This window comes from Lytechinus variegatus, chromosome 3 (assembly GCF_018143015.1).
Source record: "Lytechinus variegatus isolate NC3 chromosome 3, Lvar_3.0, whole genome shotgun sequence".
In the NCBI taxonomy this organism is placed as follows: domain Eukaryota; kingdom Metazoa; phylum Echinodermata; class Echinoidea; order Temnopleuroida; family Toxopneustidae; genus Lytechinus; species Lytechinus variegatus.
In genome coordinates, this window is record NC_054742.1 from 62110978 (window position 1) to 62126694 (window position 15717).

Sequence of the window (15717 nt, forward strand, 5' to 3'; positions counted from 1 at the left end):
CATAAAAATGAATGAGAGTATAATAAACCTTGGTCTATCATATTATTGTTGGATCAAACTCTAATTAGATCAAATTGATGTAGACCAGCCACCAGGCGGGTTCAGCCATAATGTAACAAAAAAGAAAATTCAAATCAAAAGATCTAAGACAGAAATGTTCTTCCACTACTAACAGTATGTCGTATGGTCTATACAGCTGTACTCCATTAAAATGACAGATTTAGCATTGAATGAAAAAATAGTGGTTCACTGGTCCAACTGATTCCCTTCCCTTAGTAAATGGAATCTTAAACAACAAAAACTTGATTTGAATAAAAAGAGAAAAATTCAACAAGCATAACTCTGAAATATTTCTTTTGTATTTTGTTATATGAAATATGAAATATTTTTATTTTCTCGTCATTGTCATTCCCTGAACACGTGGAATTCCATTATTTTAACATTTTGTGCTTAAGGCAAGGAGGTCTTAATCGTCAAATTCGTAAAAATTGAAATATTGTATAATTCAACGATAAGAAACAAAAGAAATAGTGAGTGACATCATCGACTCTCTCATTTGGATGTAACTGGCTCGTTCATATAGGACCCTAACTATTTTGTTAAAAAAAGCGAAACTTTGAAATGTCATAAATTTCTTATTTTACATCCGATTTTGATGAAAATTTTCAGCATTGTGCTTTTCTGATTTTTCTCTATTGATTCAAATCAACATTTTTCTGAGGTGGACTTGACCTTTGAAGGGAAAACATGGTTACCATTTTATTAACAGATAAAACTGGTCACAAATTAGTTAACATTTTGATAATCATCTCCCCAGCTCTGATGACATTGTCCATTGTTTCAACCGAAGTGTTGTGGAAGTGATTTCATCTGCGTGTAATCTAGATATCATCTATCTCCTTTCTAATGGCATCTTGGCACATGAGCTTAAACACACTCTTCCAGTCGGGATGGATCAGTCTGAAGAAAAAAGAATAGCAAAGTCTGTAATATTAATTTGAATATATATATAATGCACACAATAAGTTATAACCTAGCGTACTAACATTGATGTTAGCTAGTTGATGTTTAGGCTCGGGCAATGTAACATAAAAAAAAAAATATATTTTATACTGTCAGGTAATTGTAACTTTTGAAATTATTTTTTTTTAGTAAACTTATCATGCTTAAATAAATATAAATATCGATTTCATCATTTAGATGGCATATGTATGCCTCATTTTGAATTATAGTAGAGGTGGTTCTGTTTAACCATCTCTTTCCAGTGGTCGGGCCCTGTTTCTCTCTCTCTTTTTTTTTTTTGCTCTTCATTCATTAACTTCTTTGAATTTCTTTCTAAAATAAAATCACAACTAAGAAAAGAAAGAGGAATGGAAAGAAAAAGAGAGAGGGGTGAAATACATTACTTCTGAATACTATGTCAAAATCTATCACAAAATTGGATATTTGTATTAAAAATGTCAAAATTATTCCCCACTCGCTTCGCTCACTCGCAAATTTGTATGAATTTTGCCCAGTACGCAAAATTTTTGCCCCTCAAAATATTTTGCTCATTACGCCACTGATCTGTTTATTTTTAGTAACATCTCCAGTCTAGGAGGATGAGAAGGAGGCAGTGCTCAAAAGGTTACCACCTACAATGGCAGTGCCCCCCCCTATTCTATACGAACACATTTTAAAAAAGGTTATTGTGGATGATGTATGTATGCACAGTCGGTGTAAGGGTTGTCAAACTCGCCAAATTCTCAGAACATACCACAGGGCTAAAATGAATTATTGGATGCATTATTGAGGGAAAGCATGAGTAAACAGTGCATGAGCATAGTATTGCAATGAGAGAAACCTCCCACCTTGCCGGATATTTAAAATCTCTTTTGTTTGAATTCTTTCATCTGATAAAATTACATATTCAATGTATTACGGGAACTTCCATGACTGCACGAGGGCAAAGAAAAATGAAAAACTTCATGCAATGCCCCTTCAAGACTATCTAGAAAAAAAAACATGCTGCCGAACACCGCGCTATGTTTTCCATAACATAATTCAAGCAAATTCTTATCTTTTTTGAAGGATGGGTTATGGAGAAGACTCAAGTGCACTTTGAGTGCTGGTAATAAAGGGCAACCATGCATGAATTGTGTTTCATTATTTTCTGTCCTATCTTCCTGATGTCTGGTAAATTATAATTTCCTTATAGAGGATGCAGCCGTATGTGTTATATTTTACCAGTGAGGGGAGCCTTGCAGGGCGCCGCCTACCACACCCTTTCCTTTCTGAAAGACTTTTGATACCCCTCCCCTTTTTTGTTGCTTATTTGTTGTTGTTTTTTTTTTGGCTTCCAGAATGTAGTTGACCCACTGAAATACCTGTCTAATACTCTGTACAAATTTGGAACCAGCATGTAAACATCAGCAGCTGCGTAGTGTATCATGTCATCACTCAGAGGTCGTCGAGCCCAAAAGTCTCTGATATATTTCATCTTCTTCTTTATGTCCTTCTTGTTCCCGATGTCCAAATCTTCTCCTATAATCTCACAAAGATTCTGGAAACTAATCCTTGGTCTCGGCCTTCTTCCAGCGACTTGGCACTGATTCTGGAGGACCGCATAGGCAATCTAGAAACATATGATAAAAATACCAGCATAAATCAAAGCATTCAGTTGAAGACAAATGTTAATTTTATTATTCAGCATCGAGTAATAAATTTCACCTCTATTTTACAAAAATCCGAAAGCATTGAAGCAGCGACAAGAACAAAAAGGAGGGAATCAAAGGTTTTATATATAAAAAGTCAATTCACTTTATCTATTCACAAATATAAATGGGTAAATGAGCAAAATATTCGGGGAATATACCCCCCCCCCCCCGCCAGGATCAACATCGACTACGACCACGACACTCGGTTCGAGGACATGCCTGGCAAATGCGGACTCGAAATTTTAGGGTCGTCAAAGACAAAGGATCACTTGAAGTAAAATATAAAAGTTATCTACATGATTGAATACACAATGCCCCTCAACTAGCATTCCAATGTTAGATTAGGACTACAATAAATAAGGGAGACAAATTCATAACGCAAGGTATAAATTTTAAGTATTACTATTTTTTTTTTGGGGGGGGGGTGTTTGTAGAAATAATTACCCACCGATGTATCAAATGTATTTGTCAGGGTGATACCGTATTGATGAAAAAGAGCAGCAGCGTCTTTTCTACAGTCATGAATCACCTCGAGAAAAGAAAGTAAGATAATAATTTATTCACCCATTAAAACCATTATGAAAATATCAAAAGAGAATAGTTTGTAATTGTTGCTTAATCCAAAGTTAGAAGTTATACCGCCCACCTTTTTTTAAACAAATAAGCACGTCATGTGCTGATACATGTGATGCTTTTGTATTCAAACATTCCTTCCAAAAGTGCGCATAAACTTTTATATTCTTTATACGTCATTTTGACAATTAATCCGCCGTTGTTTTGACCTTCCCATAATAAATTGGCTAACCCTTGCGAATTAGTAATCCGGAATTACAAATAAAATGAACAGTAATGGGATAAGAATTGTCAACTATCGAGTAAATGTCATGATTACAAATAGGCCTACCAATAAGTATTGAAGATGGAAAATGCGAAGAGAATGTCTTCAGGACGACTGTCATCAAATATTGTTTATCAAATTGATTGAAGTAAATATGAACTTTTGTAAAGCAGCTTTAAGCGACCAGCAAGTAGGGAATGTTTTAAGTCTATTAAATGCAAACCTTTAAGATAGCATCGCTTTCAAGGAGTTCTGCAAGAAGGCCATCTTCAAAAATATGAGGACATCGAAGTACATCAAAAAGATAAACTTTGCCTTCCATCGTGGCTAGCTGTACGAGAGTCAAACGACCGGTCTTACCTTGAAGAAACATTTGAATATCATCATTAGTTATAATATCTTTAATCGTTCAAAAATAATGTTGGTTTAAGTTGACCATGCAGAAAAAAACCCCATACAAAATGAAATGGTCAATATTTAGGTTTTTGTATGCACTTAGGACATATATAGAGAGAGGGTGTAAAGAAATGGATGAAGAGAACAACGGTAGGCGTAGCTTAAATCAAAGTTCCCCAGAGCTATCTACCCTTTGGAAAAATTGGTGATGCCGAAAAAATGTCTCCGCCGGGAATCGAACCCGGGCCCCCAGCTTTGAACGCCGGTACCTTTACCACTAAACCACAGAGACGGGTTAGTGGATAGGGCAACCCTGATCCAATTGACCGTCAGATAGACAGAAAAAACGAAACCGAGATTTCGCGATGATTTATCATAACTTAATCATTAATAAAATGTAAAGCTTAGAATCTCCTCTTTCATCTGATTTTACTTAGATTATTCCTCATTCACGCATGAGTGAGCAAAAACAATTTGAAGAAAGGATACCAAAAACTCATTTGGCGGGGGGTATCTGAATTTCAAAAAGAAAACCGCATGCCTAAAAAGTTCAATATCTGCCCTTTTATTTGATACCTTAATCACAGAAAATGGTCATGAAATAAAAAAACTTATGCTTCCTCAAAACATTGCTTGTATTTCCATAATTTCATTAAATAAACGTGTTTTCACCGATTTCCACAGAAGGTATCGCACGGTTAACAAAGGACGTAATGCAAGGCTGATCGTCAACAAAACGGAGTGTCGAGTGAGTTTGAACGCTAGCCTGTAGAACCTCTTCATTTTATGAAATTATTGAAATTCAAGCCTTATTTCAAATAGCCAGAACTTTGTTATTTCTCGACCATTTTCTGTAATTGAGGTATCAAATTAAAGAGCAGATAATGAACGTTTCAAAAATGATGTTTTCTTTTTGAAACCCAGATACAGCCCGCCAAGTGATTTTTTGGTATCCCCTCTTCAAATTGTTTTTGCTCACTCATGCGTGAATGAAAAATAATCTAATTAATTTCAGACGAAAGAGGAAATTCCAAGCTTTAAAATGGTAGGTCATTTGTCTATTTTATTAATGATTAAATTATGATAAATCATCGATAAATCATCGATAAAATATTGTGTGTGTGTGGGTACAATTCACGAATAGAATTCGGTAGATGACTACCGAAAGTTTGGAAAGTGAATAAAAGAAATTGTTGGCATTGCAAATTGCAAATCACATTTATATATATATATATATAATATATATATATATATATATTAATGAAAAATAAAGGCGTTGACACTATTCGACACAGTACACATGGCCGTAGGAAATTTTGACCAAATTTACCAAAGGTGTGCACGAAATGCTTTCACTTCTCTCCCACTCTCCATTTAGTTTGAATATCTTAGTTTCCATTTTATTTGAATAATTAGGTGTCCCCCCCCCCGAAGAAAAAAATTATTTGCGTACACAAATGCACAGACGTATACCATGCCATAATCATAATCATAAAAAACTTACTCAGCGAACAACCTTCACAATCTAAGGCAACTACCAGGCCGGGATTCGAACCGGTGTCGTGCAGTCTGTCGGCTGTTTGGAGGAGTGGTTTGAGGACTGCGTACCCGTCCCGGACTGACCGAATAACTCTGGATTCACTTAAGGGGTATGACCGCGTCCATTGTGGAATCGACTATAGGAAAGGATTTGGAGAACAATAATTCATTAAGACAAGCTCGGTTCTAAACTTTTTTTTCGAGGGCGGGCGCTTCTGGGGGCTTAAGAGATATTCAACGTTGATTTAATACATTAGTACGTGGGACAGTATTAGGATTTAGGTAAGGGTAAGGGCTAGGGTTAGAGTTAGAGTTGGGGTTAGTATTAGGTTAGTGTTACGCTTAGTGTTAGGTTTAGGGTTAGTGTTAGGGTTGGGATTAGTGTTAGGTGTAGTTGACTAAACTTACTCGCAGCTGCCCCCTCCTTCGAAAAAAGTATGTGAAATACTTGAATCTTTTCTTCATAACTATTTTATCTACATGGGTATCAGAAGACAAAAAAGACAAAAAACAAATGTCAACTGTCGTTCATTTAAAGCCCCGTTTCTGTTCGGTCCACTTGTAATAGGTATTTATTTTTATATCATTATAATTTATCCGTTTTTAATTATTCATTTTGGCTATAACATTTTTACCAAAGATGTGACATAAGAACGCACCTGTGGCATAAAAACGCACCTATTGAAATTGAAATAAATGTTCTTTGAAACGACCCTCCCCATCCCACTTGCAATGACTGACATACGACGCTATGGAGTCACTATCAAAGCTTACCCTAACCCTAATCCTAGCCATAACCCTTAATTACCCTAACCCTAGCCCTTACCCTATAACCTTAAATCTAGCCCTAACGCTATGATGAAATATGTATTTAAACTCAGCAGACGACGTTTTTTATGTAAATGAGCAAAGGTTTGACTTTCGATAATTTTGAACTAATATCATAATCCAATATTTACGACTTCTTTTATTTTTTATAAGAATTTGACAATTGAGTTCCTTGGTATATAACTGTTACAGTTCATTCCACTTGGAATATGGCCATAAATTATTTAGCATTATCGTTTATCTGGTTTTTATGTGAAACGTCTTGATATAACATTTCTACCAAAGGTAAAAAAAACCGCACCTGAGTGATTTCATACGTGTCGTATGAAACATACGACACGTATTTCGAGAACACTTGACATTTTTTTGACAAGAAAAACAAAAAATATTCCAGCAACTAAAGGAGATCATCTAGTACTACCAAAACTTTTTATGACTTGAATTCACATCTTGTATAATACAGCTTTTAAATAGTAATGATTGTTGTGTTTGGGACACAGAAAATGGCTTGTTTGGAAACCTTAAGGACTCTAAAAAAAATTGTGAGTTGCACAGATAATTTTTATAAAAAATGAACTCAATTTGATATTCAGTATTACCCAAGAACAACACATATTTAAAAAGAGAATGCAAAATAATCATTCATGAATAAATAAAGCCAATTAAAATCTTCGAGAACATTCTGGCGTACGGGACACTCGAACTGTGTCTTACGAACATCTCAGAACTGAAGCCAAACTTTCTCATTTTATGATTCTTTGACTTCATCAATCACTTTATTTGGTTGATAATAATTATAATCCGATCAAACTGAAGACATTTATCATGTTAGAAACCGCTATTGGCTAAATATTTCTGTCAACATATCAATTTTATCATGATGAACATAATGCGTAACTGTCTAACACAAATAAATCAAACTCGAATCGCAAGCAGAATACGATCGGGTCGTGTGGTCCAGTGGTTATACTATGATTGATTAACCTAGACGCAAAACGTTTCCAAGGTAACTGGTTAGCTTGGCGTTAACCAGCAAAATGCTGTCCTGCCGAGTTCCTATGGGAGTTACCACAAACATAAACAAACAGAATAGTATGTGCATTTTGTCTTTAAAGCGGGATATTTAAAGCTCAACCCAAATGTGTATACATTTACCTGAAATTTTTTCTATTTTCCAATGATTGCTTTTCCGTTACTTCACTCATTTTTTTTATTCCTCCTCTTATCTTTCTTCTTACTTTTTTACTTTTTCTCATCTTTTTTCTTTTTTATTTCCTTTTTTGGGGCGCCGTCAATCAAGGGGGCGGTTGCTTCGACCCCCTGGACCCACCTATGCTAGTTATTCCGATTTTCCCAACCGTTTTATCCCATTGATATCAAACTCAGGGATCAAACAGTTTGGTGAAAGGAGCGCAGCGCGGCAAGTTCATTCTAGATTCAACCCCACAGCGCCCATCCACTGCACATTCAACGTGACATGACGTAACATTACACAAAGTCATATACGCGAAGGCATTGTTTCGTCATAGTCATGTGATCGAATTGCCACTGCTGGTTGGTTGAAAGTTTATTTACGTCACTCTGCTTTCCTTAGAAACCACGCTCGTTGCCAAGATCGCAATCACAACAAATCATTACACTTTCTGATTTATCGTGCAGTCGAGAACACGCAGTGATCTCTTCTTTCGAGTTTCCGAAAGCAATTTTGCAGCAATCTTTGCTGAAATTCTTAGCTGTCATACTTTTTAAAGTTGATTAAACAAATTGCTTATCTTTTAAGGTGAGTTTATAACAAGTACAATAAAAAGGCTGGAAAGAGGGAATATTTAATCATGAAATAATCAAATTAATCTAAGTGTTATCCAACCAAGTATGATTATTAACACACACAGCACGACGGTATGAACAGTCGTCGTCAAGGACTTTCAGGTCACTCTCGGGTAGAACAGTTGTTGTGTGTCCGGATGATCAATTTTAGAAAACCATTTGGAAAAAAATACAGGCGAAGTTTCATCAATTTTAGTACGAAATGTCAGGGAATATTATAGTGAAGAACAAAATAGAAGATGATTACAACTATTGACTTCATATTTTTAGTGTAATCCAAATACAAAAAAGAAGGCTTCAAAACTATAAAGTGTCCGGACACCCGACCCCCATCCTACTGGTATTTTGAAGTTTCTTAGACTCGGTCAATAAAAAAATCTATTGAGTCTATCTTTACATCAATTCTTTTTTACTTCTAAAAATTCAAAAGAAAAAATACTTTGTTACTTCTTGAAATTTCGGATGATTGCGAAAACGTCAGGTGAACGGAAGGCCGGGTGGGGGGATAATTGGAGGTATATAGTTCATAAAAGCAAGACCCCTTAGCTCTCCTGACAAGGCTGTATTTAAGGGGGGGAAATAAAATGAATATTATAGTGCCAAACTATGAGATTAAGTATATTCCTCTAATCATCAAAACTTTCTTTATTATCATTCTCATAAAGCATGGTGATTATCACAACTCCAACAGACATCGAATTGTCAGGTCAGAGACTCCGCCGGGCAAGGCGTATGAACGGTCGCCGTCAAAGACTTGCTCTCGGGTCGGTAGTCGACCATGGAGCCGAAATCTCTACGGCTCTCGACATGGCCAAACTCTCCCCGGCCAGCAGTGCTCCTAAGCCAACTGATGTTATCTTATCAGCTCAGAGGCAGAGACGAGCACAGAGAATGGCCACAAGACGTCAGCGTCTTAACCTGGGACCTTCGTCTGATCATGCCGCAGAAATTGAACAAGTCGTCCATGACTTTTCTGTCGCATCTTCTGCAGACGGAGAGGCCCTCGACGATGGCAATGGTGGAAGTGCCGTCGAGACGACTGAGGTCACGGCCAAGTTGGCCAAAGACGATGAAGCTAGCTCTCTTGCCAAACTTGCTCGTTTTAGTCTTATGCCACAAAAGTTGGCCAAGAAGATGAGGAAGTGGTCGGAAGACGAAGCTAGTTTTCTTTTCTTCGATTGAACTTCCATCTTGTATATAATGTATATTATAGTCAATTTTTAATCGGAACAATCAATGATCTGAAAAACAATGTTATTTCATTGATCAATGAACAATGTGCAAGGATTGAGGGAAAATTTATGACTATTAAAAATTATCAATTCTGCTATGGAATAAATATATATTAATCCGATGCCTGTGATTGTTAAAATAGTAACATTTTCTTAGACATGATGCAGATAATCGTTTTCTTTACCATGTTTACCAAACATTGACAAATATTATAACCCGATACTGGTCAAACTTTTAAATAATAAAAAGGGCATCGATCGATGGGGAATATGCCCATTTATTTCATAGACACAAAAAACAACAAAGCGCGATGGCACAAAGTACTGTTGCATAAATGTTAGTATTATGGTAACTTTACCATAAACTACATTCATGGCCCTGAGTAGCGGGGTGCCCATGTGCTGAAGCACCCCCAAAATTTTCATTGGGGTGATGCGTGTATTATCCATGGGCGGCACCCCCTGGAATTCTGGTAGATGTTACAAAATTGAGAAATAAACTGTCCCCTTGTAATTCCACAAAATATTTTTTTCTAAAGAAATGCGATTTTACTCTCTTAAGCTTTTCTGCATTTCATGAAACCATAGGGTTTGTCTTATTTTCCAGATTTTTTTAGCAACTTGAGAAAAGTAAGGAGTTTCAATAAATCAGAAATTAGTGATCATCAAGGGTGGTCCAAATAGATGATTGATAATTATGTAAATCTTTTTTGTTTGTTATTAATATAATAATTTCACAATGGCATGCAAGAGGAAATCCTCTTTCATGCTAGGGTGAAATAATTATAAAGGTTTTCTTTTCACGCTCAATGACAAATAAATTAACCAGCTCTGACCAGTGAAATTCACCAGTTTACGAAAGAGTATGCCTAAATGAAGTCAAATGAAATGGTTAGAATCACAAAAAATTATTTCATGTTCTAAAAAAAACACCTGTTCAGATCACTCAATGTCAAATCAATTACTTAAATTCAAATAGGCCTACTGTTTATAGTTTCTCAATCCAAATCCTGCAATGAAATGCAGTATATTGTGAGTCGTACGGGACAAGTTTTAATATGACAATTATTATTGAAAAATGAAGGGCAGTAATTAGATCCTTGTAGGTTAAATCGATCACCCATGGGTCAAAGATACAGAAAGTAATATCGCAAGATTGCATCATCCAAAACAAATTGTAGGAAAAACTTTTGCATTTTCATGTGTCGTACGGGACATTGCTAGAAATAGGTTAATAAAAATCAGGGCTGCACGCCCCTATGAAGGTTCATGAAAATATTGCAGATATTTTTATTCAATTCATTTATTACTTTCCATTAAAAACATCAAAATATGTATAGTTGAAATATACACGTACATACAAAAAAATAAATCAAATGCATAAGCATAGCAAATTAAGATGTAAGAAAGAGAAATAAAAGGAAAATGGAAAGTTTATTTAATAAAAAAAGCTTGTAAATGACAGGTGTCCAAAAGTTAACAAAATGCAAATATAGTAAACAAGGAAATATTATACAGTGCATATCAAAAAAAAGTTTACACTTTGAAAAAGCCCTGGAAATTAAAAATATATACATCATGTGGGTAATTTTTTCACTATAATCTTGGGTTTGGGTCTCATCTATCTAATGAAAATTTTGACAGAAGGTTACACTTGAGTGAGCACTGTCCATTTTTGTAAACTCGTAGAAATCTCTTTGAGCAGAAATGCTCGTTTTCAAGCTGTGTCAAGGGGAAAGAGCGAAATCAAACGTACCCTGCGAAACATTTCTCATATATTTCCCATGCACTTTTAGTCAATTGAAATAAAACGGACACATTCAAGCATTCTGCAACATTTTTGCCACCCAAAATTGAAATTTCAACACTTCGTAAGCACAACCTTTACCCTTTTTGTGCCAGCTGATTCTGAGGACATAACTGAATGTGAACAAAGTTTATATCAGACATTTCCAGTACTTTTTCCACTATGTTTTTATCATTTAAAGTGGGTTTATATTTCATTTCTTATTTAATACTTGTTTCTCCACACTTTTCCCAAGCTTGACAATGATTAACAAAATGAAAATCAAACACAAGCCATTTCATGTAAATCACTGCTCAGTGCAAAGCAAATATTGTCACGATGGCCTCGGTGTGTGGAGGAGTGGGGTGGGGCACAATGCACTCTTCGAAGTGTTTTGGGCAAGGAAACAAGTTTAAAAAAGTAAAAGATATCTTCAAATCAATTTTACTATAGCTAAATTCCACATTTTCTTCATGATTAAGTTCTACTTTTATTCGCATAACTATTTCAAAGTTCTGCGCAAATCATTTTTCACTAACTTTTCAAAAAATTGGTGCTCGCTCAAACGGAAATATTTTTCGACAGTTATATCGCCATTTGCTTAAATGGATCTGTCCCAATGTATATATGTGGAAAAAATTGAGGATATTACAAATGTATAATTTTACAGGATTTTTTTTCTAAGTGTAAACTTTTTTTTGATACACACTGTATAATTCAAATAAAGAACAGAAGAAATAGTGAGAGATTGATATTGACTGACTCATTTGCTTGTCACGGAATTGTGCATATCACTATTTTGTGAAAAATAAGTGAATATTTTAAATGTCGTAACTTTCTTATTTGATAAAATTTTCAGCGTTACGCTCGTTTGATCTATTTATTCGAATTAACTTGACCTTAAAAAAAATTCTATCTAGATCAGAACCAAGGTAAATTCTTACCGAGCACTTTTCCGTCAGTTCTGTCTTGAAAGTTTGATCATCAAATCCTCTGTACATGCACACTCTGTTTTCATCATCCATGTATAAGTACTGAGGAACAGTGCGGATAAAACTCATCAAAGCTCTTTCTGTCTTGATGTACAAATCAAACACCCCATCGAGATCATTGCCGTGCTCATCGACCATTTCATGGACGAGCTCGACGGGAATCTTGGACCATCTTTGTAATAATTCACTCAAAAATGATTGAGAAGAATGATACGATGTATGCGATACGAGGTACGGGGTTGCATTTGGATCGAGCGGGTTGCTTTGGGCCATCGAGAGGATCTAAACATAATTTAAACATCGTAGTGCGGTGGTCGTTGATCAGAGTACAATCTTACACGTGAAACCTTCCATTGTCCCTTCTTTGTCTTGTCTTGTTCGATACTGACTTGGACTTCGTCACCCACGAAGAGGAAATCATCCACGTTATTGACAATCTTCTTGATATCAATAGCCTTCCGTAGAACGTTTAAACCAGCTAGTTTTGCTTGAAGTGTTTCACGATTCGGCGTCCATACGGTGAATGTGGCAGAGGTTTCATCTACTCTTGAAACCCTTGCTAGAAGACATTCATAGGATACAATTTGTTGTTGATTTGAATGAGACGACATTGTCCCAGTTGATACTCATCTATCGACAGTAAATATCAGCACTATATTCTAGCTTCAATTGTTTGAAACATACCGGTAATCATTGTTTGCAGTTAGCAAGTTGTGTGTACGCTCATGATTGCGACACTACATAGTGTTTAATAATCTACATGATCGAAGGTCTGTCGAGTTTCGCAATATCCTGTGGGTAAATAGACCCCTTTCGAAATAACGGATATATTAGTCGCATTTATAAACTAAATGGGTGGAAAGAGGTATTGTTTAGCTGGTTGAGACATCATGAAATTTCGACCCCCGCCGAAAAGAAACCCAATTCTACCAATAGGCCTACAACGAAAAATGTATCAGGCCCATACCCTGCAAAGTCCACATTGTAAGCTAACATTATTTATTGATAAGGATAATCATAATCAGGGGCCGCGGAACGGTTTTCAAATGGGGGGGGCTGACCATGCAAAAAATCACAATCATATGGTCATTCCTTCGTTTTGGTGCACGGTTTTGGAAAAAAAAGTGGGGGGGGCCTGAAGCCCAGCCCCCCCCCCCCTTTCAGCGGCCCCTGATAGTAATGGTATCGGATATTGGTTATTATCTGTAGTTTTCATGACACACGCTGTTGCCGGATTACTACTTGGACTACTTAGTCTATGCTTGTCAAGGATTCAAGGATACATGTACCATAATAGAGAGTTTCTGCACACTCCACAGACGCTTCCTGGAACATAGGAAAACTATTGCCAAAAACTATTGTCAAAAATTTGTTGACGAAAATCGGTGAATCAAAACAATCGTTCGTGACCAACGACATATTTACAATTTATCGTCAGCTTAGAATTTTTGAATATTAGCTATCCCGATTCATGAATTTTCGGAAAGCACGCTATTATTTCATAGTACTACATGTGTCATAATAGAACGAAGGGTATAGAGTATAGACTAACTCTGGGAAAACCCAAATGGGGAATCCCCAAGATATATCTTATCGGATAAGCTTATATCGTGTGTAATGCGCCCGTACATGATTGTGATTCTTGGTAGAATCCATGTAGGCGGATCCAGGGGGTCCCCTATTGGCGGAGCAAAAAAAAGGAGAGGGAAAAGAGAAGAGAAAAAAGAAGAGGAAGATGATTGAATAGAATAAGATGAAGGGGAGAATTGGAAAATAAAAAGAATCTTTCACGTCATCAGTGGCGTAGGCAAGCTGCCCCCTGGCGGATTTCACCGGGGAAAGGAGAAAAGGGAGGAAAAAAGAAAGGGAAAGGGAAAAGTAAAGGGAAAGAAAGAAAGATAGATAGATAGCGGGAAAATGAAGGAAAGAAGAAAGAGGAAGTACAAATATCGTGAAATATTAATACATATTAGCATGATTAAGAGAGATATAAAATTAAAAGATATGACTCAGTGGCACGGGCAAGAATGGCGGGAAAATGGGAGAAAGAGGCAGAAAGAAACGGGAAATGGGGGTAGAATCAAAAGCTTAATTGGAAAATCAGAATATAGAGGAAATGGACAAGAAATAAAAAAGAGAAGAACTTAATAACACGACCGGACTGCCGAGGATTGAAGGAAAGGTGGATGGCGTCTATTATAAGTTTGCTAAATTTTTATACAATAATGGTCGCAATCGGGATAAAAAAAAAAATCCCGAGAAAATTCCTTAGCCAAAATAGGGTTAGTTATCACATCCCCCGATATTATGTAGCTTTGCGCTGGCCAGATGTTTACCGAAAAAAACATGTTTATTTGAGCTAAATTTCAAAGCTACTGTCACATCAGGGGCGGATCCAGCTTTCGCCAATAGGGGGGGCCGAAAAAAATTTTGATCAACATTTTTCTCGATTGGCCGCTACAATCTGGCTTTTTTTGGTTGGTTTTCACGGGGTAGTCCTAACTAAAGACTGAAGTTTTAAGTATATGTTAGTTTTTATTGCTATAAACAATATTAGGTATCTCATGTGGTCTTAATATATAATGCGAGCGCGAAGCGCGAGCTAAAAATCTTTGATATTTTATGTCCTTAGAACTGAAGATTCAGAGAAGTCTTTATAATCATGAACAAAGATAAGTATCCAACTAAACAATGCGAGCGCGAAGCGCGAGCCGAAATTTTATCATATAGTAACGTGAAAAGTGACTCAATTAGGACTGTTTTTAGTGATTATTGAAGAGGATACAAGTATCACCAAATAAATAATGAGAGTGCGAAGCGCGAGCTCAAAATTTCTGATATTCCGACCTGAAAAAAATGAACAGTCTAAGCGCGTTTTTATTTAAATAAACAAGCTGTGCGTCTCAAACAATAAATGCGAGCGCGAAGCATGAGCTTAATTTTTTGATATACTGACATGATAAAGAAGCATTTTGACAAATTTTGGTAAGAATTTCCAAAGAGCATAGGTATCTCACAAATTAAACAATGCGAGCGCGCAGCGCGAGCAGAACATTTTGATACACATTTAACAATTTGTGTAAATCAAACAAAATAATAAATGCTTGATGTGCTAGAGAATTGTGTGCAAATTGATATCAGAACTGGATATATTGTATATATACTGGTTATATATTAGTGTCATTTAACCCTCTTGAATGGGATTCATTACACAGGCAATGCGAGCGCGAAGCGCGAGCGAAAAAAATTATATAAAGTCTATTTTCCAATTCTTCCCTCACCTTTTTTTTTTTGTTCCTTTCGGGGTCGGGCCGGTCGTTACGAGGCTGTAAATTACACATCATGAGTAAAATATCTCTTTCTTACTTTTCTTTCTGTTTTTCGTAGTTTCTATCAAGGTAAAGAGTAAACTTTTTTCTGCAGGTTGTCAAAAAAATAGGGGGGCCGGCTCGGCCCCCTCCTGGATCCGCGCCTGCACATAAGTAGAATTTAAATTAAAAAAAATCATCTTTAAAGGACAGTTTTTGCTGGCGACTTTTACAAATTTTTCCACATTTGCTATGTTGTGCTGCCTCAAAATATT

At 36.2% G+C, this 15717-nt stretch overlaps 1 pseudogene; it reads right to left on the bottom strand.

Annotated features, from left to right (window-relative positions):
* Nucleotides 1-662: 662 nt before the first annotated feature.
* On the bottom strand, nucleotides 663-12908 carry LOC121411583 (annotated as a pseudogene).
* Nucleotides 12909-15717: the final 2809 nt, after the last annotated feature.